At 42.3% G+C, this 24,340-nt stretch overlaps 2 protein-coding genes across 2 annotated transcripts in view; both read left to right on the plus strand.

Moving 5' to 3' along the window:
- LOC147712229 (scavenger receptor cysteine-rich domain-containing protein DMBT1-like) overlaps nucleotides 1–24,340 on the plus strand; it is a 1,653,398-nt gene that overhangs the window by 566,228 nt on the left and 1,062,830 nt on the right. The window lies entirely within an intron of this gene.
- Nucleotides 1–24,340, plus strand: part of LOC147712233 (scavenger receptor cysteine-rich domain-containing protein DMBT1-like) — a 147,462-nt gene that overhangs the window by 5,094 nt on the left and 118,028 nt on the right. The window contains exon 3 of the mRNA XM_086922979.1: nucleotides 12,179–12,220. The gene's annotated coding sequence lies outside the window, so the exon portion shown is untranslated. The remainder of the gene's footprint in view (nucleotides 1–12,178; nucleotides 12,221–24,340) is intronic.

Raw genomic sequence — 24,340 nt, forward strand, 5'->3', positions numbered from 1 at the left:
TTTCACTGAAAAAATGTGGTGTCAAGTTGTGTTTTGGGCCATTTTCTGACGCAGCAGCTCTGTACTACCCACAAAAGTGAGGTATCATTTTTATCGGGAGACTTGCGGAAATACTGGGTGGGTGGAAGTGTGTGGCTCCTCGCAGCTTCCAGAATTTTCCATCATAAAAAATTCAGGTAAATTGTTTTTTTACATACCCTGAGGGTTTGCAAGGGATTCTGGGTAACAGATCCTGGTGAAAGCCACACATGTCACCCCATCCTAGATTTCCCTTGGAGTCTAGTGTTAAAAAATGTACAGGTTTGCTAGGTTTCCCTGGAGGCCGACAGAGTGAGGGTCCAAAATCCACAGCTAGGCACATTGAGGAAACAGGGTCCGTTTTCATCTGAAAAATGTGATGTGCCCAAGATGCATTTTGGGGCCTTTCATGTCACTGGCACTAACCCTACCCACGCAAGTGGGTACCCTTTTCATCAGGAGACTTGGGGAAAGCTGGGTGGGTGGAAGTTTGTGGCTCCTCGCAGATTCCAGAACTTTCCATCACAGAAATTCTGAAAATGTGTTTATTTTACTAAGTTTGAGTTTGCAAAGGATTCTGGGTAACATAACACAGAGAGATCCACAAAAGTCACCCAATCCTGGATTTCCCTGTGCACCTAGTTTTTAAACATGTACAGGTTTTCTATGTTTCCCTAGGTGCCGGCAGAGCGATGGTCCAAAATCCACAGCTAGGCACACTGCAAAAAAGGGTCTGTTTTCACTGGAAAAATGTGATGTGCCCAATGTAAGTTTTGGGCTGTTCCTATTGCAAGCGCTAGACCTACCCGCACCAGTGAGGTACCATTTTTTATCAGGAGACTTGGGGAACACAGAAAAGTAGAACAAGTGTTAGTACCAATTGATTTTCTATGCATTTCTTCCTTCCAAATGTAAGACAATGTGTAAAAAAGAAGTTATTTTGAAAAATGTTCTCTAATTCATATGCTAGTATGGGTACCCACAATTTGGGAGATGTGCAAATAACTACTGCTTTAAAACTAAGCATGGGCAAAATTTGCAAATTCGCATTCCGCGAATTCGCGGATTTCCCCACTAAATTGGGAAAAAAATCCGCGAATTCGCAAATTTTCCGGCAAAATCGCTGATTTTTTTCCGATTTGCCCTTGAGTACTTTCTACTGGCTAATCCAGTAAGTGCTCCCTCATTGGGTAAATGTATAGTGCTTTTACTACACTGCAGTTGCGTAAAGGGCCAGAAGACGTGTCTCCAGTGACCATGTGTGCCTGTAACACAGGCACAGGCACACATGGTCACTGGAGACACATCTTCTGGCCCTTTACACAGCTACAGTGTAGTAAAAGCACTATGGGGCAGATTTACAAGCCGCTTGCACCTCTTTTGCGCCACAGTTGCGTCACTTTTGTGACGCAGCGGCAGCACAAAAGATGCGCCATGGTGCTGGGTATTAACAACGTGACGCATCTGAGAGATGCGTCACATTGTAAAGCCCTGCGCCATCAGGAGGCGTTCCGGCGCAGGGGAGGTCGTTCCTGTGCAGGAACGCTCCTGAAAATGGCTGAGTGAAATCTACAAGATTTCACTCAGTCACTTTTAGGCCAATTCTGCATCAAAACCCTGTGCCTGCTTGAAGCAGGCGCAAGGCTTGACGCAGCATTGGGGAGATAGGGCCCCCCAGAGCATTGCTGGAGCTGCGTCCAGTAATGCGGAGAGATGCGTCACGTTTTACAGCCCTGCGCCATCAGGAGGCGTTCCGGCGCAGGGGAGGACGTTCCTGCGCAGGAACGCCTTCTAAAATTGGCTGAGTGAAATCTACAAGATTTCACTCAGTCACTTTTAGGCCAATGCTGCGTCAAAACCCTGCGCCTGCATGAAGCAGGCGCAAGGCTTGACGCAGCATTGGGGAGATAGGGCCCCCCAGAGCATTGCTGGAGATTTACGGCACAGATGCATGACGCATCTGTGCCCTTTTTGCCACATGTTACGCCGCATTGTAAATGCGGCGGACCATGGGTGGCAGAGCTGCGGCGCACAATAACTGCCACATCCCTGGGGATGCGCCAGTTATTGTAAATCTGCCCCTATACATTTAGCCAACGAGGGAGCACTTACTGATTAGACAGTAGAAAGTACTCCAGTTGAGTAGAGGTATTGCACAAAACGGTGGCATCTTCGTGGACAAACACAAAGGGCGGGATTCATTCTGCCTCCTGTTAGACTCGTTTTTTGTGCCCTTCTGCCCTCTGTTAGACTTGTTTTTCCCTTGTTTTTCTGCCCTTTGCCCTCTGTTAGACTCGTTTTTTGTGCCCTTCTTCCACTCTGTTATACTCATTTTTCCCTTGTTTTTCTGCCCTTTTGCCCTCTGTTAGACTCGTTTTCTGTGCCCTTCTGCCCTCTGTTATTCCCCTGTTTTTCTGCCCTTCTGCCCTCTGTTAGACTCGTTTTTTGTGCCCTTCTGCCCTCTGTTAGACTTGTTTTTCTGCCTTTCTGCCCCCTGTTAGACTCGTTTTTTGTGCCCTTCTGCCCTCTGTTAGACTCGTTTTTCCCTTGTTTTTCTGCCCTTCTGTCCTCTGTTAGACTGGTTTTTTGTGCCCTTCTGCCCTCTGTTAGACTTGTTTTTCACTTGTTTTTCTGCCCTTCTGCCCTTTGTTAGACTGCTTTTTCTGCCTTTCTGCCCTCTGCATCACCACATCATCACTAAGCGCTACCCCAGCATCACTCAGCACCACCACATTATCACACAGCACCACCACATTATCACTCAGCACCACCACAGCACCACTCAGCACCACCACAGCATCACTCAGCACCACCACATTATCAATCAGCAACACCACAGCACCACTCAGCACCACCACAGCATCACTCAGCACCACCACAGCATCACTCAGCACCACCACAGCACCACTCAGCACCACCACAGTATCACTCAGCACCACCACAGCACCACTCAGCACGACCACAGCACCACTCAGCGCCACCACAGCATCACTCACCGCCACCACAGCATCACTCAGCGCCACCACATTATCACTCAGCACCACCACAGCACCACTCAGCACCACCACAGCATCACTCAGCACCATCACAGCATCACTCAGCACCACCACAGCACCACTCAGCACCACCACAGCACCACTCAGCGCCACCACATTATCACTCAGCAGCACCACAGCACCACTCAGTACCACCACAGCATCACTCAGCACCGCCTCAGCATCACTCAGCACCACCACAGCACCACTCAGCACCACCCCAGCATCACTCAGCACCATCACAGTATCACTCAGCACTACCACAGCACCACTCAGCATCACCACAGCACCACTCAGCACCACCACAGCACCACTCAGCACCACCCCAGCATCAATCTGTGGAACCATTCAACAACAACTGGTTCAAATATGTTCTCTCAATGTTTCAAGCTTTATTACAAATGTCACAAAAAGATGTTAGTATTTCACTTCTGTTCTTGGAGTTTCGTCACAATAAAATACGCTGAACATAATCTTCACAAAAGTTATTTACAAAAGTTTAAGCTATTGCCATTATAAATTAAAATCACTTTTATTTAAGTATTAATTATTTAAAAAAATTAAAAGCCATTGTAATTTGTAATATCAATACATCTAAGTCACGTAAATACAAAACATGTTGCATTACAAATGCTATAGGTGTCACATTTGTGAAAGTTATAACTATTGGCATTGTAAATGACAAAGCTATTAATTTAGATATTTTCAAAACCAACACATAAATAAAAAAAATTATCATTTACAAGACCAATAGCTCAAACTTTCCTAATGCAAGACCTATTGCATTGCAAATGCTTGTTTTTATATCTGTCAGTGCTTCCTGTTGAGGCTTAATTTTCGTGACAGGCGCCTCATTGCCTACTTGTAACTATTCTCTGACCCTGCTTCAAGGGTCAGAGCAGGGTCAGAGAATAGTTACAAGTAGGCAATGAGGCGCCAGGAAGCACTTACAGGCTTACAGCAGCAGGTGCCCAAGTTGAAGTTAATTTCTTTGTAACCCTTTTGTAAAAGGTTATAAAAAATTAGCTTCAACTTTTGCACCTAATGCTGTAACCCTGTAAGTGCTTGGCTGAAAATTCGTCTCCGCTGATTCGCGGATTTTATTGCGATTTCGCGAGATTCGCTGATCGCGAAATCGCGGAAAATCCGCAAATTCCGCAAGCGGAACGACTTTTCAGCCCATGCTTATTTAAAACGCTATATTTTGTTCCATTTCAGAAATACATAGGTGTCCTTGATACGTATTTTTCACTCTTTATGTTTTACAAAATGAATTGCTATATACTCACTACACATTGAAAAACCATTGCAAGGGGCAGCTCAGGTACTGACTCTTGATACCTCAGGTTCTTAGTGAACCTACAAGTCCTATATATCAACACAACTATAAGGGTCCAGCGGACATAACGGTATATTTCTTTAAACAATCTGCCATTCTTAACACCGTGGCTGCTAGAGGTTTTCCCCTCCTGTGCTGCAAAGTAAGATATACCATTGTTCATGACGTGCTCAGCTCGTCATAAGCACAGCTCCACTGTGCCTCATGACGAGCTGAGCTCGTCATGAGCAGGGAATGGGTTAAAAGAGTTACAGGTGAAAGCGTTGCACAAATGACTTTTTTTTTTTAAATAATGACCTATTTCCTATACTTTAACTGGTAGTTTCTAAAGGAAAAAGTTTAAGGATCAACACAAAAGACCCTTTGCTGAATTCAGAATGCTCCCTTATTTTCAGATATGTATATCTTTCCAGGATCCTTTACTGTTTTCACACCCATTTCTACCACTGACTAGAAGAAGGTTGAAAGTACAAAAAATAGGAAAAATAGGCTATGTCCCAGTAAAATGCAGACTCTGTGCAGCAAATTTTGGTTTTCTAAAAAAAGTTAGCCTGTCCCTGAAAATTTGGAATATGGTGATTTCAGTACCACAAACCCTTTGCAGGTTAAAAAACAGATGCTTTCTTCTACAGCACTCCCCCCCCCCCAAAAAAAAATGTTGCTGTATTTGAGCTAATTTCTATATCCCCTCCAGGGAAATCCAGAAACCCTGGGTACCTTTAAAATCCTTAGGATGTTGGAAGAAAAGGATGACAATTTGGTGTGGGTACCTTATGTGGAAAAAAGGTTACAGGGGCCTGAGCCCGAACAAGCCCCAAATATAGAAAAGAAGGCTAAGCTTAGGGGTGAAAAAACCTAGCAGCAAAAGCGTTAAACCCCTGTTTTGTTTTGTTGTCCTTTGGTGTTTTTTTATGAGAAATGCACTCATTGAACAAACATCCTTCAGACTGAGCATTGCCCAGCTTTAGGTATCATGGATTATTGTCAATAGGGTATCAAACATCTCATTAACGCTTCTCTTGTTAAGAGGTCAGTTCCAGAACAGTGTTTATCTCTCCACATCTAAAGAAACCCTTAAATGCTCATTTGGTCACTTCAGTGCTCAGCACCCTCCAACTGGAAGTCCCCCTCCTGCTGCATGTTCCGTTACATCAAGTCGTTCCCCCCACAAGCTACAGGGAATAAACTACGACATTAAAAAAAAAAGTAGTAGTGTTCCCTTACAGGGAAATGTCTGCACATTCAATAAGAATAGCGTAGTCTTGCAATGATTTAGGGTGAAAATAAAGGACCTCCACTATATTTATATTCATGGGTGCTAAATTGGCCCCAAACAACCACTACCTAACAGTGTTACCAGCACAAATCAATGTTCAAGAATCTAAACACAAAAATTGAGGCTCTTGCAGCACACCATTAGTCCTTATTTTATATTGGTTGGGTGAGTCAACCCCTTAGCCGTGTATAACCCTAAACTATAAAGAGACAAGGCGCAACAATATTCGACTAAAAACGAAATCCAGAGAGTTCATTCTTCATGATGTTTAGCAGTCTTGATTCATGTTATAAAAGTATTAAAACTCCCAGCACACGATTAGCCGACACCTGTTTCGTCTTTTTCTTAGACTTTTTCAAGGCATAAACATAGGAGTCAAAAGGCCAAAATCGAAAATCCACCGCATTTATTTTTGCGTCGTGGTATCCATAAAAAAATCCTCAGTCCCAGTATTCATATGCTGAATTCAGCTCAAAGTGTTCCACACAGACCCACGGGCATAATCCTGATGTCCGTCCTATTGGTCAGTAAAATCCAAAAGGTTTTAGAGCTGGGTGTAGGCAATAATATGGCCTCTACAAAACTTTCTTTCGCATCTGGCTTTCATAAATTATTATGCAAGGTCTGGCAGTGTCCCACTAGAGCACCTCTAAATAAGATAGTACAAATTTCCCGTTGAGTCCACCTCATACGTGGATTCCTATTTACGTCACTGCTGCAATCTGGGCTCTAACCTCATATTCTGCCAACCTGTCCTCCTATTGTTATATGCGAGTCACTTCAATAACGTCCCATCCAAGGCTTATACCAGTGCTTAAGTGGAAACCACAAACAAAATATTTTGTGTTTAACAATCAGTGTGGTACATCCTAGATACATTGTAACCTTAGATCACAGATATCTTTAGCCGATCCGCATGCCGCCACAGTCCAGGGAGACTGGGCTACAGGGAATAAACTACATTGGCCTAACACCATTAGGAGCTGTCTCTTCCAACATCCTGAGTATCAGCAAGTAAACAAAATACCGCCAACCGGAGGCTGCCTAGTAATGCCCCATGGACATTTTCCCTGCTGCTGCCAGGGTGCCGCTTTCTCACTAAGTTTTATAAACTTCCACAAATCTGTACTTTTAAATCTAGTAACATTTTAAAATAAAATTACACAATGATACAAGACGTTTATTTCTGCAACATTAAAAAAGCGACATTACCCTTACGGTGGTCCTCTTTGTCATAGTTGTTACTGTGAGGCCTGACTCCTGTGAAAGAAAGTCTTCCCAAGCTTTCTTCTATTTATAACTGAAGTCCCAATGGAATAGAAGCACTCTCCCCATTGCACTTCCTGTCTTTCCTTCCTTCATGTTATTTGGCAAAGCCAACAAGATATGGTCAGTCAACTGGTGGCCCCCAGAATTTGGTCCAGCACCTGCACTAAATCAGGTGTTGAAAAACCTTAAAGTGAAAATAGACCAATCTCCATGAAAGAGCAAGTCAATGCCACATGCCGCACTTGTTTTGCCACAATGAGGCTCCAACAAAAGCTTTCCCTTGACTTCTCGACACTTCCAGAAAACCCCTCATTGAGATCTCATAACCATGGGCTATGGAAATTCTTTACTGGTAGCAGTAAATGACAACTTGCTGACCACAGAGGCATGACTGATCTGCAATCTACCGACACATACACAGTCGTCCTCTACTCCCATCTTAAGATAACTGCATTGGTTGCCTATCAGAAAGTGGGTTGTTTTTCAAACTTTGCTGTCCCAAAAGTAAGGCACTTTACAAGGCCCACCCAGCCTATCCGTACTCAATCACTACATGCCCCCAGACAGCTAAGGTCCTCAAATAAAGCACTTTTGCAGATTCCAAGCATTCGCACCCCAAGATTTGGGGGAAAATCCTTTTCTGCTATGGCCTCATACCACTGGAATAAACTCCCTCTTCATCTTCATATCTGCCCAGCTTTTATAAACTTCAAGAAGATGATAAAAACCTGGCTCTTTTAGAATGTCCTTGGTTGTCTGATCAACACCGTGCCAACATACTCCTCCAGAGGTGAGCTGCGTGCTATACCAAGATAGCGAAATAAATAAATTCGGAACAGGTGACACTACCCGATGCAAGTGTTGGACCCTTTGCTTAAAGGTGGTAGGTTTAATAACTTCATGATGTTGCTGCCTTGATTTGCCTTGATTTGCTTTAGCTTTCGTTTGGCTTGTCGGTGTGTGTGACGCTCATCCACCAGGAGCAGGAAGCCTGATGTTGTTGATGTTGGGCATGTCTTTGCTTGCCTTCATGGATGGGCGTTCTGCTCTTTCTTTGTTGTCTCAGTAAGAACACAGCTGAATTTGCTGGCTTTAGCTTGCTGTGTCCTCTCATGAGAGCAGATTTGGTTGATTAGCAACCTATATAAAGGCAGAGGTTGCTGCTTTAGTGTGCTTTACGCTACTATAGAGGCGATGCTACTACTTTGGATGCTGGCCAAGCTGAAACTGACGAGATGTTGACTGCTTCAGACAATGATTTAGAGGCTATGATTGGTGAGGGTGTGGCAGCAGCTTTGACACAACCAGCTGCTAAGCATCGGAAACTAGACCCAAACGATAATGATGATCCTGATGTGGGTCACATGGGGCAGACATGTTCAAGGTATACAGTTCCAGGACATGTTAACCTCATGCGTGCGAGCGGAATTCCGCTCGTACGCTGAGATTTTTTAAAACGCACTTTACGTGACGAGCTGGGCTCGTCATCAGTGTGCAAGGAGGCTACGCCATGACGAGCCCAGCTCGTCATCAGTGTTGAAGGGGTTAAAGTTTGTGAGATACATCTTGAGTTTTCAGGAAAAGCAAGTCCAGGAGGGCAACTTCTTCTCCCAATGAAGTCTCCTGTGGCTGATGATTTGCCTATTCATTATGTGGCTGAAAACATTTCTCTGCAAAAAGGGAAGGAACTTCATAAAACAAGTTTCCCTCATTCTTTGGTAAAACATTGTGTCTTGCTGTCTTTTTTAATAAATTAATAAAAAAGTCATAAAATACCGAATGTCAACACAATTATGCCCAGCATGGTCTCCCCTTCCTCTTTGGTATTTAAGTATGAGTCTTTATCAGATGCTACTGAAAGGAAAGCGGAAACAACTTCAAAAAGAGCATATGTAATCTCCAATTTTTCACTTCAGGCGGCTACACATGCGACATATTTATCTCGTGCTCTTTTGGAAGACTTCCAACTGTTATTTGATGCCCATCATGAACAGAAGGATAATAATGAAATTTTAACTAATATAGACATTTTAGCTCAATTTCTCTCTTATGCTTCTTTTGACTTCATGTGGTCTTCAGCCACAGCAGCAGGTGCCTCAATCTCTGCAGCTGGAGGAACATCCCAACTACAGTTGTAGTCTAAGTAGCAGCCCCACCAGCTTAAATGACAATCACGCCTCTATGGTGGGAGAACCAATGGTCCACTTTTTTTCAAAAGAGGCAGAAATTGGTGTCTGACAGATGTGTTCTCTAGATTGTCTGTCACATATATCAAATTTCTTTTCACACTCCCCCTCAAGAACCCTATTTTGTGAAAATCCTTCTCCCAAAGGATCCACAGAAATTGCTGGTGATTCGCCTAGTGGTTCAAACTTTCTTGCAATGCCCACTCCACCAACATTGGCAAGGCTTATATTCTGTTACCCAAGACAGATGGCCCATTTTATCCAATTATGGGTCTAAAGTTCCTCAACAGTATTGTGCAATGCCTCTCTTTCAAAACGGTGACACCGCAGCAAATAATTCCTGCAGTTTCACAAGGGGCTAGATGGGCACGCTACACTTACACATACCCAATCATCACAGTTCTCTGAAGTTCCTTCATTTCGCAGAGGGGATGGAATATTTTCAATTTCGAGTACTGCGTTCCGGCCTCTCCTCCTCCCCAGGGTCTTCACAAAGGTACTCACTCCAGTTGTTGCTCATTTGCATTTACTTGGAGAACAAGTATATCCATATCTAGACAGCTGTCTAAATGTTGCATCTTCTTTTTTTAATGCACTGGAGGGTGTCCAACGGACCATTCAAGTATTGTCTTTGCTGGGTCATCTTCTCAACAAGGACAGTTCACAACTCCTTCCAGCTCACCAGTAACAGTTCATGGGGTGCATTTCGATTCCAAGAGTGCAAATGTTTTTCTTCTGGAGAACAGAATGTTGAGTCCCCAGCAACATCACCTTTGGTTACTTAAGCAGCTGTCAGCCTTGGCCAGACAACAGCTGCATATACAGGGACGTAGGTCCTCATGTACGGCAGTGGTTCCATGTGCTCAGTTCCACCTCAAACCATTGGTGCTCCATGTTCTATCCTATTGGCCTCTGTCTTCCCTGAAACACAACATTCAGATACCAGTGACACCACTCATTTGTCAAGGTTGTCAGTACTGGCTTTTTCTTATGAATCTCCTAGAAGGGCTAAGATTGTTGGATAGAGTGCCACATTGAATGAGTGGGAGGTTCAGGGGCAGTGCTCAACTTTGGAGAGACTGAACTCTTCAAATTTGAGAGAATTGGCTACCATTGGGGATGCACTCCTACTGCAGAAACCAGTTCTAATCAGGACAGACAGCCTGGTAGTGAAGGCTTATGTAAACCGGCGGGGGATGGAAACACTCTGTAGCTCTTTGGTCTTTAGCCATGGACATTCTTACATGGGTGGAGGCTCATCTTTGCTCACTCAGTGCTGTTTATATTCTTGGGTCTGCCCATTCCCATGCAGACTGCCTAAATTGCAATCTTCATCCCTCTGCATAATTTCACCTGACTCCTCAGACCTTTCAGTTGCTGGTGGATGACTTTGGGCTGCCAATTATCAGTCTTCTCCCCAAATTCTGAACAGAGGGAGCTTATGTGAAAGCCTGGGTTATGGTGACCATTTGGTGATTCCATGGCCACAGGCTCTGTTGTGTTCCCTCCCTCTGCTTCCCCTCCTCTAGAAGGTGCTTCGGAGTATTTGGCGGTGGAGTGCTTCAATCATGATCATAGCCCTTTATTGGCCTCCAAGACAGTGCTTCACTTTGTTTACTCAGCTAGATGTGGAACCATATCTTCCTCTACCATTTTTTCTGAGTCTCCTTAAATTTCTAGATCTGACTGTGCCCTCAAATCCATTAATTGCCTTTGACATCCTGGAAATTGAACCAGCTCTCAGTATATGCCATAGGCTGTAAAAGGATACTGTCAGTCCTTTTCAAAATCAAGAAATTTGATGTATAGTTGTGATGGAGATGTGAAAATGGGAGGTGTGGAGTTTGAACGGATAGTCAAGATGGAGGCAATTCAACTAGAGGAATCTTTGCACAGTAGTATTTATGCGAATGCTAACATGAGGGAGTGTGGACAAGGGCAGTGCAAAAGTAGTTTGCAATTTTATTACCCAAGCCATGCCACAAGTCTTCTTAATCTACTTTCATAAGAACATACTGTGCTTGCCTGGATTAAAAAACAAAACAAATCGAGAATATGGATAAGCATGGTTGTAGACCGATGGTCTGCATTGTCAAAGCAAGGATGTCTATTGAATTGTGATCCCATTCACCATTCAGAATGACTTCACCCATCATTGCTATTTTGTTCTACATCTATTCTGCCTCTATGTTTGGAATTTGTAATGGACCCTCCCCATATCCCTAGCTTGAAGCAGAGCAGGTTTGTCACTCCCAGAAATCATTGGGTACGGTAAGTGATGCAAATATTTATTTACCTTGCACTAATGAAAGACTGAGCTGGGCCGGTCCCTAAATAAATAGTGTTTCTCTCCACAACCATCCCATTGGCCAAATCATGCATAATCTTTGCTATTTACCCAGCAGCATGGTAAAAAGGAGAGATTATTTGCTCTTTTCACAGGCGCAGGCCTTATAGTGTATAATCCCTCCTATGTCACCAGCAATCAGGAAATTCTTGAATTGTTTTTGCTATTTGCCAGATAGCCAGCGAATTTATTGAATGACTAAGTGTTAAATTGTGCATAATCACTGCTACTTAGTTTGTGAGTGGTAGATGGTGAAGGTGTCTCTGGACAAACAGTGCATAATCTCTGCCATGTAGCCTGCAGCCCAGAAAATAGTGAAGTTGTATAATGGTTTGTATGGCTCCTAAACAACTAGTGCATAATATCTGCTATATAGCCAGCTGCCTTGGAAACAGTCACAATTTTACTATTTGCAAGGCTGCTAGCCAAACAGTGAAAATTATCTCCTTTTTACTCGGCAGTCAACTAAATAGTGATATTATTTTGCTAGTACATAATCTATGCTGTTTTGCCAATTTCTGTGTAAATAGCAACGACAATTCACTATTTACCTGGTGGCAATACACATCGCCACCACTTTGTTTTACAGCTATGTTCATGCTTTATAAATACCATAAATAGCTACAGAATTGCAAAATTTCCTCTGTAAAATACCAACGGAAGGCTAAATGTATCTCCTTAATTCATGTATATTCCTCTCTTTTACAGCTCAGAAAACCACAGCAACTACCAGAAAAAACACTTCACCAGGTATGGCCTTTGATATAATTATCATGTTCAAATAAATTAAAGAAGAGAGTATCATATGCATGTCATACTGAAGAGCACTTATAGGTGCATTACTAGGATTCGCCTTAGAGTGCTCTTGGATGTAATTGTGGGAGGCCGAGTTTAACAAGTGGCACAAGAAGGTGATGATGGGGCTTGGATATATTTCCCAGTTGCATCTAGTAAAAGGCCCTAGACGACTCTAAAGATATAGTGATCTTCACTGGACACTAGTGCAAGGATGGTCATGAGAGGACTTTTGCACTTATGCATATAGATATATATAGAGTTAAACTATCCCAAAAATTCCATTGATAGGCAACAGTTGAAATAAAAACAAACAACACGTTGGTTCACATCCAGAGGAAATGTAACCCTATCGAATTTTGAAGCTTGGATCAAATCCTAATTTATGTGCACCATTCATAGTGAACGATGCAACCACAGTCAAGAATACATGTGAAAACAAGCGGCCCAAAAAGGAACGGATTGCCCACTAGTCAGAGTTCAAACTCTATACAAATTAAAGATGAGAAGGTTAAAGTGCTCATCTATGAATTGTTGAAGCATAAACACCACCATAAATTGGTGGGGCTTTCACCCTGCCGCACCCACTTTTCTCTTTTAGAGATGGGTTAACTGCCAGGGTTAACTGCCAAGTTTCTGGTGGGAAAGCCTCAGCTGCCTCTGTAGCCGAATCTATGACATAATATCGACAGACAGAATATCTCCATACAAAAATATCGACACAAAAATATCGAAATCAAAAATATCGAAGTTATATCTACATAATGGTAAGTACAAAAATATCGAAAAAATAATATCGTAGTACAAAAATATCGAAATTAAAAATATTGTTTTTTTAAATGTATTAATAATATTTAAAATTATTTTAAAAATACATATAATTGTACAAATATTAAATAAAAACATTAAAACATATTTAAAAAATTATAACTAATACATATACATTTAAAATAAATTTAACATTCTACATATACATTTATAAATATACTTACTCCACATATTACAACAGTAGAAAAAGCGTTGGATAGCGTAGGTGTTTAAATTACTATTCCCACTCCAGAGAGTGCAACAGTAGGGAAAGCGTTGGATAGCGTAGGGCTTTAAATTACTATTCCCACTCCAGACAGTGCAACAGTAGGGAAAGCGTTGGATAGCATAGGGGTAAAAATTACTATCCCCACTTCAGAGGGTGCAACAGTAGGGAAAGCGTTGGATAGCGTAGGGGTTTAAATTACTATTCCCACTCCAGAGAGTGCAACAGTAGGGAAAGCGTTGGATAGCGTAGGGATTTAAATTACTATTCCCACTCCAGAGGGTGCAACAGTAGGGAAAGCGTTGGATAGCGTAGGGGTAAAAATTACTATTCCCACTCCAGAGGGTGCAATAGTAGGGAAAGCGTTGGATAGAGTAGGGGTAAAAATTACTATTCCCACTCCAGAGAGTGCAACAGTAGGGAAAGCGTTGGATAGTGTAGGGGTTTAAATTACTATTCCCACTCCAGAGGGTGCAACAGTAGGGAAAACGTTGGATAGCGTAGGGGTTTAAATTACTATTCCCACTCCAGAGGGTGCAACAGTAGGGAAAGCATTGGATAGCGTAGGGGTAAAAATTACTATTCCCACTCCAGAGAGTGCAACAGTAGGGAAAGCGTTGGATAGCGTAGGGGTAAAAATTACTATTCCCACTCCAGAGGGTGCAACAGTAGGGAAAGCGTTGGATAGGGTAGGGGTAAAAATTACTATTCCCACTCCAGAGGATGCAACAGTAGGGAAAGCGTTGGATAGCGTAGGGAAAAAATTACTATTCCCACTCCAGAGAGTGCAACAGTAGGGAAAGTGTTGGATAGCGTAGGGGTTAAAATTACTATTCCCACTCCAGAGGGTGCAACAGTAGAGAAAGCGTTGGATAGCGTAGGGGTACAAATTACTATTCCCACTCCAGAGGGTACAACAGTAGGGAAAGCGTTGGGTAGCGTACGGGTAAAATTTACTATTCCCAATCCAGGGGGTGCAACAGTAGGGAAAGCGTTGGATAGCGTAGGGGTAAAAATTACTATTCCCACTCCAGAGGGTGCAACAGTAGGGAAAGCGTTGGATAGGGTAGGGGTAAAAATTACTATTCCCACTCCAGAGGATGCAACAGTAGGGAAAGCGTTGGATAGCGTAGGGGAAAAATTACTATTCCCACTCCAGAGAGTGCAACAGTAGGGAAAGTGTTGGATAGCGTAGGGGTTAAAATTACTATTCCCACTCCAGAGGGTGCAACAGTAGAGAAAGCGTTGGATAGCGTAGGGGTACAAATTACTATTCCCACTCCAGAGGGTACAACAGTAGGGAAAGCGTTGGGTAGCGTACGGGTAAAATTTACTATTCCCAATCCAGGGGGTGCAACAGTAGGGAAAGCGTTGGATAGCGTAGGGGTAAAAATTACTATTCCCACTCCAGAGGGTGCAACAGTAGGGAAAGCGTTGGATTGCGTAGGTTTTAAATTACTTCCCACACTACTCACCCTGTAACACACAACACACTAAACATAAAAAAAACACAATTAATAAAAGTTTCAATTAATCAATTAATAACAATAAATATTATTAAATTGATGTAAGTATAAATGAACTAATTAACACTTATTAATTACCAATTAATTAACAATAAATACCAATAAATAAATACAATCTCTTTAATTAATTACATGTAATTATATAACACCCTATTCCCCTATAAACACACAACCCACTACACATAAATAAATCACATCATGTAATCACTTAATAATTATTAATGACCAATTAATATTAATTAAAAATAACAAAAAATTATAAAATAAAAATATTAACACATTAACTCTAATTAATGTAATTTACTACTTAATATTATTTATTTACAAATTAATTATTAATTAACAATAACAATAAATTAAATATCTTAGCACATTAAATCTAAATAATTTAATTAACTAATTATTATTAATTAATTACCAATTAATTATTAATTAACAATAACACTAAATTAAATATATTAGCACATTAAATCTAATTAATGTAATTAACTAATTAGTCTTAATTAATTACCAATTAATTATTAATTAAAAATATTTACAAATATATATTAATTAATTAATTATTATTAAATTACTTCCCACCCTATTCCCCTATAAACCCACAACCCGCTCTAATACTAAACGCAAAATATAAAAAAAATAACTAATTTTCAAACATACATTTCTAAACATATTTAGCAAACATATAAACAACATAATAAAATACATAACACTAAACAACAAAATTTCGATATTACTAACATACATACCTTAATATTGATATTCTGTCTATCGATATTATGTCACATCGATATTCTATACCATCGATTTTAAAACATCGATATTATTGTATATCGATATTTTAATTTCAATATTTTGTCTGAATACCCTGTAGCCAATATCCCAGAGTACCAGTAACATATCTGCCACAGAACCAATGGGTCAGCCCATCAGAAGGCCTGTCAAATAAAGGGTGGCCCAAGACTGCTTTGAAGAGCAGTACAGACACAGCCATGAAGAGTCAGCACCATGTGCAATAATGCCAACAGTTTCTTTAATTTTAGAAACAAGCCCGCCCCGCCATCATGTGACAGTTGGCCAACATTTCAGTTTTAATAAACTGGTACTGCCATGGTAGTGGAAGCAATTTTGCAAAAACAAGTTTGTGTGAACTATATTAACAATGGAGATGAAACTGCCATACAACATTTAAGCATAGGAAGGTCAGAGTCCTTTTTTCTGGTTTTATTTTCCTTCTGTCTTTTTGCAATTTGATTCCCATTTTATTTCACCCTGCCTTTCTTTAATTCTATCCATTTCATCCTTCCTTATATCCTTTTTTCGTTTCCCCTTCTTTTTTTAGTTGTTTAGTTCTTTCCTTCTGCGCTTTCCAATGTGCAAGAATTCCCATTCAAGATACACAATGAACTGTTACTTTTTTATTTTTTCTATTTACTTTGCCTTCTCTCACGTTTTGCAACCACAGCTCCTGCCTACAAATCCACAGCAGTGACATCCTCATCCTCTACTGCTATTATGAATATTTTATAAGTTAGCACTGTGGACAAAATTTTCAGTGGTAAAAAAGAATCTTAAGGCAGAGAGTACCACTGGACCTTGTGTCACCTGCAGTGCAGACCCTCCCCAGGGATCCTAGTCCTGTGAAGTTCCTCTTCTCCCACCTCTCATCCTTGCCTTGTATTTCTGGGTTTGAAGGGGGCCCACCACCCATTGATGTACCCCCACTCCTAAAGTTAGTTGTGCCCCTTCAAGATGCTGATCAGATCTGGGGGACCTCAAAGTGAGCAATCCAAGCCATGTCTCTGTGGAGGAGGGCATATGAGTCTAGGTGTATGAAAGGAAAATTGGTAAATAGGCTTTTTTATATCGTTTTTAGTTTAATATTTGCCCCTCTTCCATATTACCTCTTACCAAGTCCCTGTTTATTTTATGACTCATAGGCTTCATATCGTATACCTTCAAGTATTTTCACTGTTGTATACATTAAGGTTCAGTTATAGATGTTCCAAATTCTGGCCCTCGTTACAATAGCCATCGCTGTTGGCAGGTGTCCGTCCGACAATGAGTCGACTATCCCACCTGCCCTATTATGATCATACCACCGTGCAGACGGTTGGAAAATGCCTTTTCCTAATTCAGCATGCACTGTGGCCCAGGAAAAGGGCCACAGCACAAGGCAAAATCGAAAAAGGCACTTTGTGCACATCCATGCACCGTGTACCAGGCAAAATGTGGTGCATGCCACACAGTGCATGGATGTGTAGTGTAGGGGGACACTACATGTGCCTCACGGGCCACTCAGCAGTGGCCCACAGGGGTCAGGGGGCCTTGCTTGGGGTCCCCAAAGGCCCTTTCCAAAACGGCAGTCAGAAACAGACATCCTAATCCCTATGGCGGTCCCTGTATTAAATAGATCAACCACAGTCTGTAAGTAGTTAATGGCAAAATCCTATTAAAATGAATGAATGAAGCACTAAACTTTTGTTGCAGCTTGTGATCTTTCATAGTGTGGGACATAAACACCTGCCCTAATTTAAACATAACTTGTGAATCATGTTAGCCTAACTTGTTCCAGAGATTCTCCCCTATGTAAAAGTGTGAAAACTTATGTCAAACAAATGCTGTACAATTTTCACCGAAGTTGACTAAAAAGATATATGGACACCGATGAAGTATTCAAATATGGAATTGTTGGGTTTCCCCCTCCCAAGATACATTAACAACATTTTGATATTTAATTACATATGGTTTACCATTAAAAAGAATTACATACAACAGTCTCCTCTCTACTGACTCCACGTTGATTAAAAGTCAATTAAGAACGTTTGTCAGTTTAAGAGTGGAAACATTTAAGGTTTTTCAGGTCTCACAATTTCAGTAAATGCCAAGGGTCATGTTAATGGATACTTTTTTGGACCTACAGATATCTCAGTAGTAGCATTGTTGGATAGTAACACATGGGATGCTTGTTGATAGACAGTGAGCCACTAAAAATAACATTCCCAAGAGAGTTAAGAAGTTATTTGAAGTGCTGGCTCACCATTAACTTTAGAACACAGTTGAAAGATATCTGCTCCATCTCAAGTCTTATTTGGAGATTATGTAGAAGGGTTACCTTCTGACATTATCGCCTCTTCTAATTACAGTGGCATTTTAGGAATTCCTTGGTGAAGGAACATTAATCTATTATACTCTAACAACATCTTTGTCATCACAGTCTTGCTATGATCACGGTTATGCCTGTGTAAGTTATTGGGCACTGGGTGATTAGGTATAGTACTCCGAATTTGATTAGATGAGGTTAATTCTTCTTCTGTACCACTGCAGTACTTGTACCTTTTCTCCATTTGTATCCAATCCTAAAGTGTGTTCACTTCCTCTTTATATTTAATATAAATTGATGCATTCCAATTAAACCTGAGGCTGTTGTTCCTTTTGGACATATCTATTCTTTAACTGAGAAAGAGAAGGTGATAATAAGGGCTTATGTACAGGACAATTACAGAATATGTTAACTGTGCCATCTTTGGCCCCGCTGGACCATTTACAAACCTTCACCCCAAGAGGCCTAAATCCCAACCTTGTATTGATTGTAGAAGCTTAAATCAGACCATTATCAAGGATATATACTGTTTACATCTAGTCAATGCTTTTTGGACATTTGTTCAAGGAAGACAAGTTTCAATCAAACTTGATTTAAAGGGTGATTTTCATCTTCCAAAAACAAAGAATGGCAATGAGTTGACAATAGTGCTTTACACTCCTATTTGGCATTATGAATACAGTGTAATGTCAATTGGTTTGTACAATGCTCCGGCCATTTTTCAATATGAAATTGGTTTAATATTCGCAAATATTTCTAAACAGTTTGTGTTCCTTCATTTGCATAATAGTCTCGTGATTTCAATCCATTGTGAAGAACATTAGGAACATATGAATATAGTATCAAAATTTCAGCAAAAGTATTTGTCTCATCAACCAGCAAAATTGAAATTGGTGGGAATTGAGTATGTTGTGTTTAAATTGAATGCCTCTGATCTCTTTGATTGTAGCCATGTTTTGGAAGTCTGAATATGATGAAAGAGTTTTTTTTTTGTTTTTTTATAAATTCTGTTTGTTAAGAAATGGGCAGTTTGAAAAACTCATTACAAATTGAAAAAATGTTGCTGTTTGTTTGGTACAAATTCTGATGGCACATACACATCAACAATACAGTTAATTCAGTAAATATGAGATTGAACAATCTAAATCCCCTGGTTTCCCATCACCTCCCTCATACAGAACCTTCAGCAGATGCTGTCATAGGCGGAGTACAAATATATCCTCTATATTTGTTCAATGCTCCCCATATTCTCTCCTATTTGTGGGGACAGCCCCGGTGGACATATGCAGCTTTTTCTGCCACCATGACCTCATCCATATCTGTGCACCAGTCATGGAGCTTTGGCGAATACTGTGAGCCCCACAATCTAGCTAAATTGTGTTTGGCTAACATTATTCCGAGGGTCGCCCAATCTTGTGCTGCATGGGTAAGATCTGTGGGCTCCCTGATGTTCAATAAACATCTTTTGTTCTCCGGCATAAGTGAGACTTCACCAACTTGGGATATAGTTTGCATTACCGCTGTCCAGTATGGCTTTATCTGCGGACAGTGCCACAGGGTGTGATAGAACGTACCCTCCTCCCAACAGTCTCTCAAACAAAAAACGGATTTGTGACATTCCCTATCTTGTCAAACAAAAAGGATACACTGTTCCCCAAAGGTGGGAAAGAATAAGAGGACCAAGCAAAGGTGGGAAAGGAGGGGGAAGCCCCCTTTTGGAAATAAAACCCTAACACACCCAGCAAGCTAGGTGTCAAGCTTCATCATCTGGGTTTTGCTCCTCGTCAGACTGGCGGTGCAATGTCTGATGGGCACCCGCAAAGGGGCTCTTTGTCGGAGATCTTTTGTTCCTGCAGTTGGTGCATGTGGGTGTGAGGGCTTAGGTGGAGTGCAGGCGTAAAAAAGGTGATAATTAAAAAAGTTAGGTAGTCCACAAGTCATTTTTAATGGTGTGGTTAACTACCTTAATAAAACCAGTAAGGAGAATATACACACCGGTACAAAGATCCAGTGCTGTGTGTTCTATTTATTCCCTATCTTATGTAATGTCACCCTGGTATAGTATGTGCGGTGCAGTATCTTCAGTTGTATCAGTCTCAATCGTGAGGGTATTGCTACTTCACGCGGAGATGAGAGTGCCTTCTTCCAGTCCGTGTCATCTAATTCCCCCAGCTCAGCGGACTATTTTATGTGTAAAGAGTGCATTGGATTCAGTAAATTGGTGAAAAGTTTACGGTAAGTAAGAGAGGTAGCCTTTTTATCCATGTAGTCAGTCAGCAACCTATCTTCCAGGGGGAGGCCTACGGTAGTGCGGTGCCAGGTGGTATAGCTGCCGTAAGTGGTTGCCTGATCTGTATGTATCAGAATATTTCAGAGGGTGCCAACTCGTATTGTTCCTGCAGGTGTGCAATTGTAGCCATCCCACCCTTAATCCATAAGTCACCCACCGTAGAGATGCCTTCAGCATCCCTTCTGTGGAAACCTTTACTATTTCTAAGTCATCCTAGCCGCTGCGTGTCCCAAAGTGGGGTGAGTTGGGTAATGGCCAACCCTTCCAGCCTAATTTCGTAAGTGCTGTGTACCAAATCTGGACTGTATATGCCGCCGTTCCGAATAGGGGGTAGATCACTTTTTGGTATATAGCGCCCTCATGACTCCTCCCTCTCCTAACCCATATCTGTCTGCTTTGAATGCTGGATATGTTTGCGGGGCATGTATTCACTGATTAAGCACTTTCAACTGCAAGGCCCAGTAACACAACAGTATGTTGGGAAGAGCTATGCCTCCATCATACCAACCAATTTGTCCATAGCAACGCATGCCGGTTTGTTCCACCACAGTAAACTAGAAACCTCCGCCGTTATCGCTTTAAAGTAGTTTGGTGGCAGTAGAAAAGGAGTATTCTCCAGAGCATAAAGAATCCTGGGGAGCGCAATCATTTTAAAAAGTCCAGCTTCCCCAAGCAGCGTCAATGGTAGGGCCGGTGTACTGTGTCACTTTTGAGAGGTTCCAGGGGAGGCATGAATTTTTTTTTTTATAAATTCATCTGGCCTAGGCGTGATGTGGATACCTAAGAACTTAAACTGCTCTATGTGATCTGCAAAGCACAGCCTTTTGGGAGCTACAGTGGTGGGCCGTGAAGTATATATATAATCGGTTTAGACCATTTAATGGTGTAGCCAGAGACTTGGCCATAGAGGTTACAGATATTGAGGAGCACTAAGATGGATTGCCTGGGCCATGTCATATATAATAACACATCATCTGCATATAGGGAGATGCGATGCTCCCAGTCCGCCGCCCATTTGAGCCCTTAGATAGTTAGTTCCCACCTAATCCATGCTGCCAAGGGCTCCAAAACGAGGGTGAATAGTAATGGTGAGAGGGTACACCCCTGACGTATTCCTCGCCCAAGCAGAACATCTTCTGATATGTGACCGTTTGCTGTAACATGAGCCAAAGGCTTTGAGTAGAGCAAGTGCACACACGCACAAAATTTGGCGCCAAAACCCAACAGCTTCAAGACCGCAAACAGGAAGGACCTCTCCACCATAACAAACGCCATAGGGGCGTCCAAGGAGAGGATAACGGCTGCTTCTTGGATATAGGGTATACGGGCCATCACCCCATGTACGCATCTCAGATTGAGGGCCGTGTTTAATCCAGCATAAAACCCGATAGGTCAGGGTGTATTAGGGCAGCGAGATGGGGTGTTAATCTAGTTGCAAGGAGTTTAGCGAGGATTTTATCTTAAGTATTAATCAGTGATATTGAGCAGTATGAGGTAAAGTCCTCGGGAGCTTTACCCGGTTTGGGGATCGTCACTATGGTGGCCGTGCGTTGATCCTGTGGGAACTCCTTCGCCTACAGACTTTCTAGATACATATTTAAAAGATATGGGGCGATTGTGCTAGTTGTTTTTTTGAGTTCTATGGGTCCCACTGCTTTTCCTGATTGTATGGCCCCAATAGCTAATTGTATTTCATCCACCGTAAGGTCAGCTTCAAGCGTGAGGACCACCTCGGGTGTTAGTTTGGGCATGTGGATCTCTTTAAGGAAAGCTTGTGATTCCTTGATCGTTGTCTTGGATGTCGAGGTATATACTTGCTGAAAGTGTTTAGCTAGTTTCTTTACTATTCCCTGGGGATCCATTATAGATTCGCCCTCCCCTGTTCGTAATTGTGCAATCCACTGATTACCCCATTCCCTCTTATCGAGCAAGGCCAGATGTTTTCCTGCCGTATCACCAATTTCATATATCTTATGCTGTGTGTCTCGAAACCTGGTCTTAACCGTCTCTTTTAAGATATTCCCTATACTCCTGCTGTTTAAGACGTAGGAAGTGGGCCGATCCTGTTGTCGGGTTTTGTGTGTGGTGTTCCTCGGCCTGACATAGTCCTTATTCCATGGTTTCCAACAATTTGCTCTTTTCGAGCTTATAACCCACAATGGAGGCAATGGCTTGGCCACGGACAACTGTTTTGTAGGTCTCCCAGAGGATGGACCGGAACCAGACTACCTGTACATTTTCTTGAAAGTAGTGTGTGCTGTGTTAGTGATGTCCTTGAGAATTTAGGGATTATGTAGGTAACTGGGGTATATGGGGTAGATGCAACGTCTCACCGTGTGGAGATACGTGTATGTGAGCAATAGGGGAATGATCCGAAATGCCCCTGGGTAGGGTACCAATGTCTACAATATTATGCAAACTATCTGCTAATGTGAAAAAGTAGTCAATCCTCGAGAGGATGTTGTGTACCCCGGAGTGAAAGGAAAACCGTTGAGTTGATGGGTGACGGTAGCGCCAATCATCCATTAGACCAAGTGCGTCTACAAATCCTGCCAGTCAGGAGGTTCCAGTACTTTGGGCTTTGGGGGGTGGCGGTCTAGGGTCTCGCAAATATTAGCATTAAAATCACCCCGAATTATGAGTTCCCCCTCTGGAAGGATGAGCAAGAATTCACTAAAGGCTGGGAGGGCCACTCGGTGGAGTGCTGGAGGTATGTATTTAGACACTATATTAAGGGCCTGTCCCTCCCATTGGCAGGCAATAGCCGCAATCATCCGTCCATGTGCATTTAATTAACAGTGAAAATTGCTTTCATACTAAAATACCTACTTCCCACGACCCAGAGGAAAACTCAGAATGCACTACCATTCGAAATCCCCACCTGTCCATAGCTTTACAGGACGGGCCCGTCAGGTGCATTTCTTGAAGTAAGGCCACCGCAGGCGCGTGGCGTTTCAAATATTGTAGGACTAGCCCTCTGTTGATCTTGTTGCCCAGTCCACGGACATTTCACGCAATCACTGATAGGGGAGCAACTGATGCCAAGGGAGGTGTCGAAGGCTCAGGGTTCTGTTGAACCCGTATTACTGTATCTGTCATAGGTTACAAACTTAGTAGTGGAGATGTGCCGATAGTGTGTCTGATGCGTAGTGTAGAAATGAAAATGGTGAGTCACTGCCCTTATGGAATCTGCAAACCACAAAATCCAAAAACCCATGAACAACCCCCCCATACCCACCCTTCTCCCTGCCTCCCTGCTTGTCAGGCTTAAAATTACCCGCCTCCCCAACTGTGCAGAGTGCTTAGTACCCTTTCCCAATACCGTAATGTGGGGGGAGAGATCGTCCGTAGTCCCAGAAGATCTCTCCTACATCTTCCAGGAGGTAATCAAGAATTGTACATCCCTGGCGCCACTTGTGTCTTCACATGGTGTTTTAGTTTGTGATCTTTCAGTCATCCTCAAAAGGTTCTTCTTTAGAGCACCTGTCCCTTAACAGTATTGTTTAAGTTTCAGCCGATTCAGTCAACAAGGTATAAAATTCCGTCATTTTCTCAGAGTTGGGTTTCCTTCACATCTAGGTTGTTGTCATTCCCTTCCACTGGCGCTTGACAATCGTGTCGTAGCACTTGGCTACTCCAGTTTGGCTACTCCCTCACTGCAGTCCCAACGCGTTGTCCGTTACCTTCTCCAGAGCAATCTGATCGCGAAGCTCGAAGCCAGCCCTCCAGCCATTCCCAGGAGTTTTTATGTGTCAGAAAAAAACATGCTTTACCTTCAGCCTCTATCCTTAGTTCTGCGGAAAACAGCATTGAATATTTGAGACCACGGTCTCTGAGTGCTATTTTTACCTCTAAGAAGCCACGGCGCTGCTTCGTGACTGCCGCAGTGTAGTCCGGAAAAATTGTGATGGTACTGTTGTCAAGACGCAACGGAGGGGCAGCTCGTGCAGCTTGCAGTATCACATCTCGGTCTCTGTAATTGAAATAACGGGCCAAAATGGGTCACGGTGGGCATCCGGTCTCGGTTTTCCTCTGTGGACCCGGTGTGCCCTTTCCACGGAAAAATAGTTGGAGAGGCCTCGTGGCTGGAGATGCTTCGTGACAAGGTCTTCAATGAATAGGT

This window comes from Lissotriton vulgaris, chromosome 5 (genome assembly GCF_964263255.1).
Source record: "Lissotriton vulgaris chromosome 5, aLisVul1.2, whole genome shotgun sequence".
Taxonomy (NCBI): Eukaryota; Metazoa; Chordata; class Amphibia; order Caudata; family Salamandridae; genus Lissotriton; species Lissotriton vulgaris.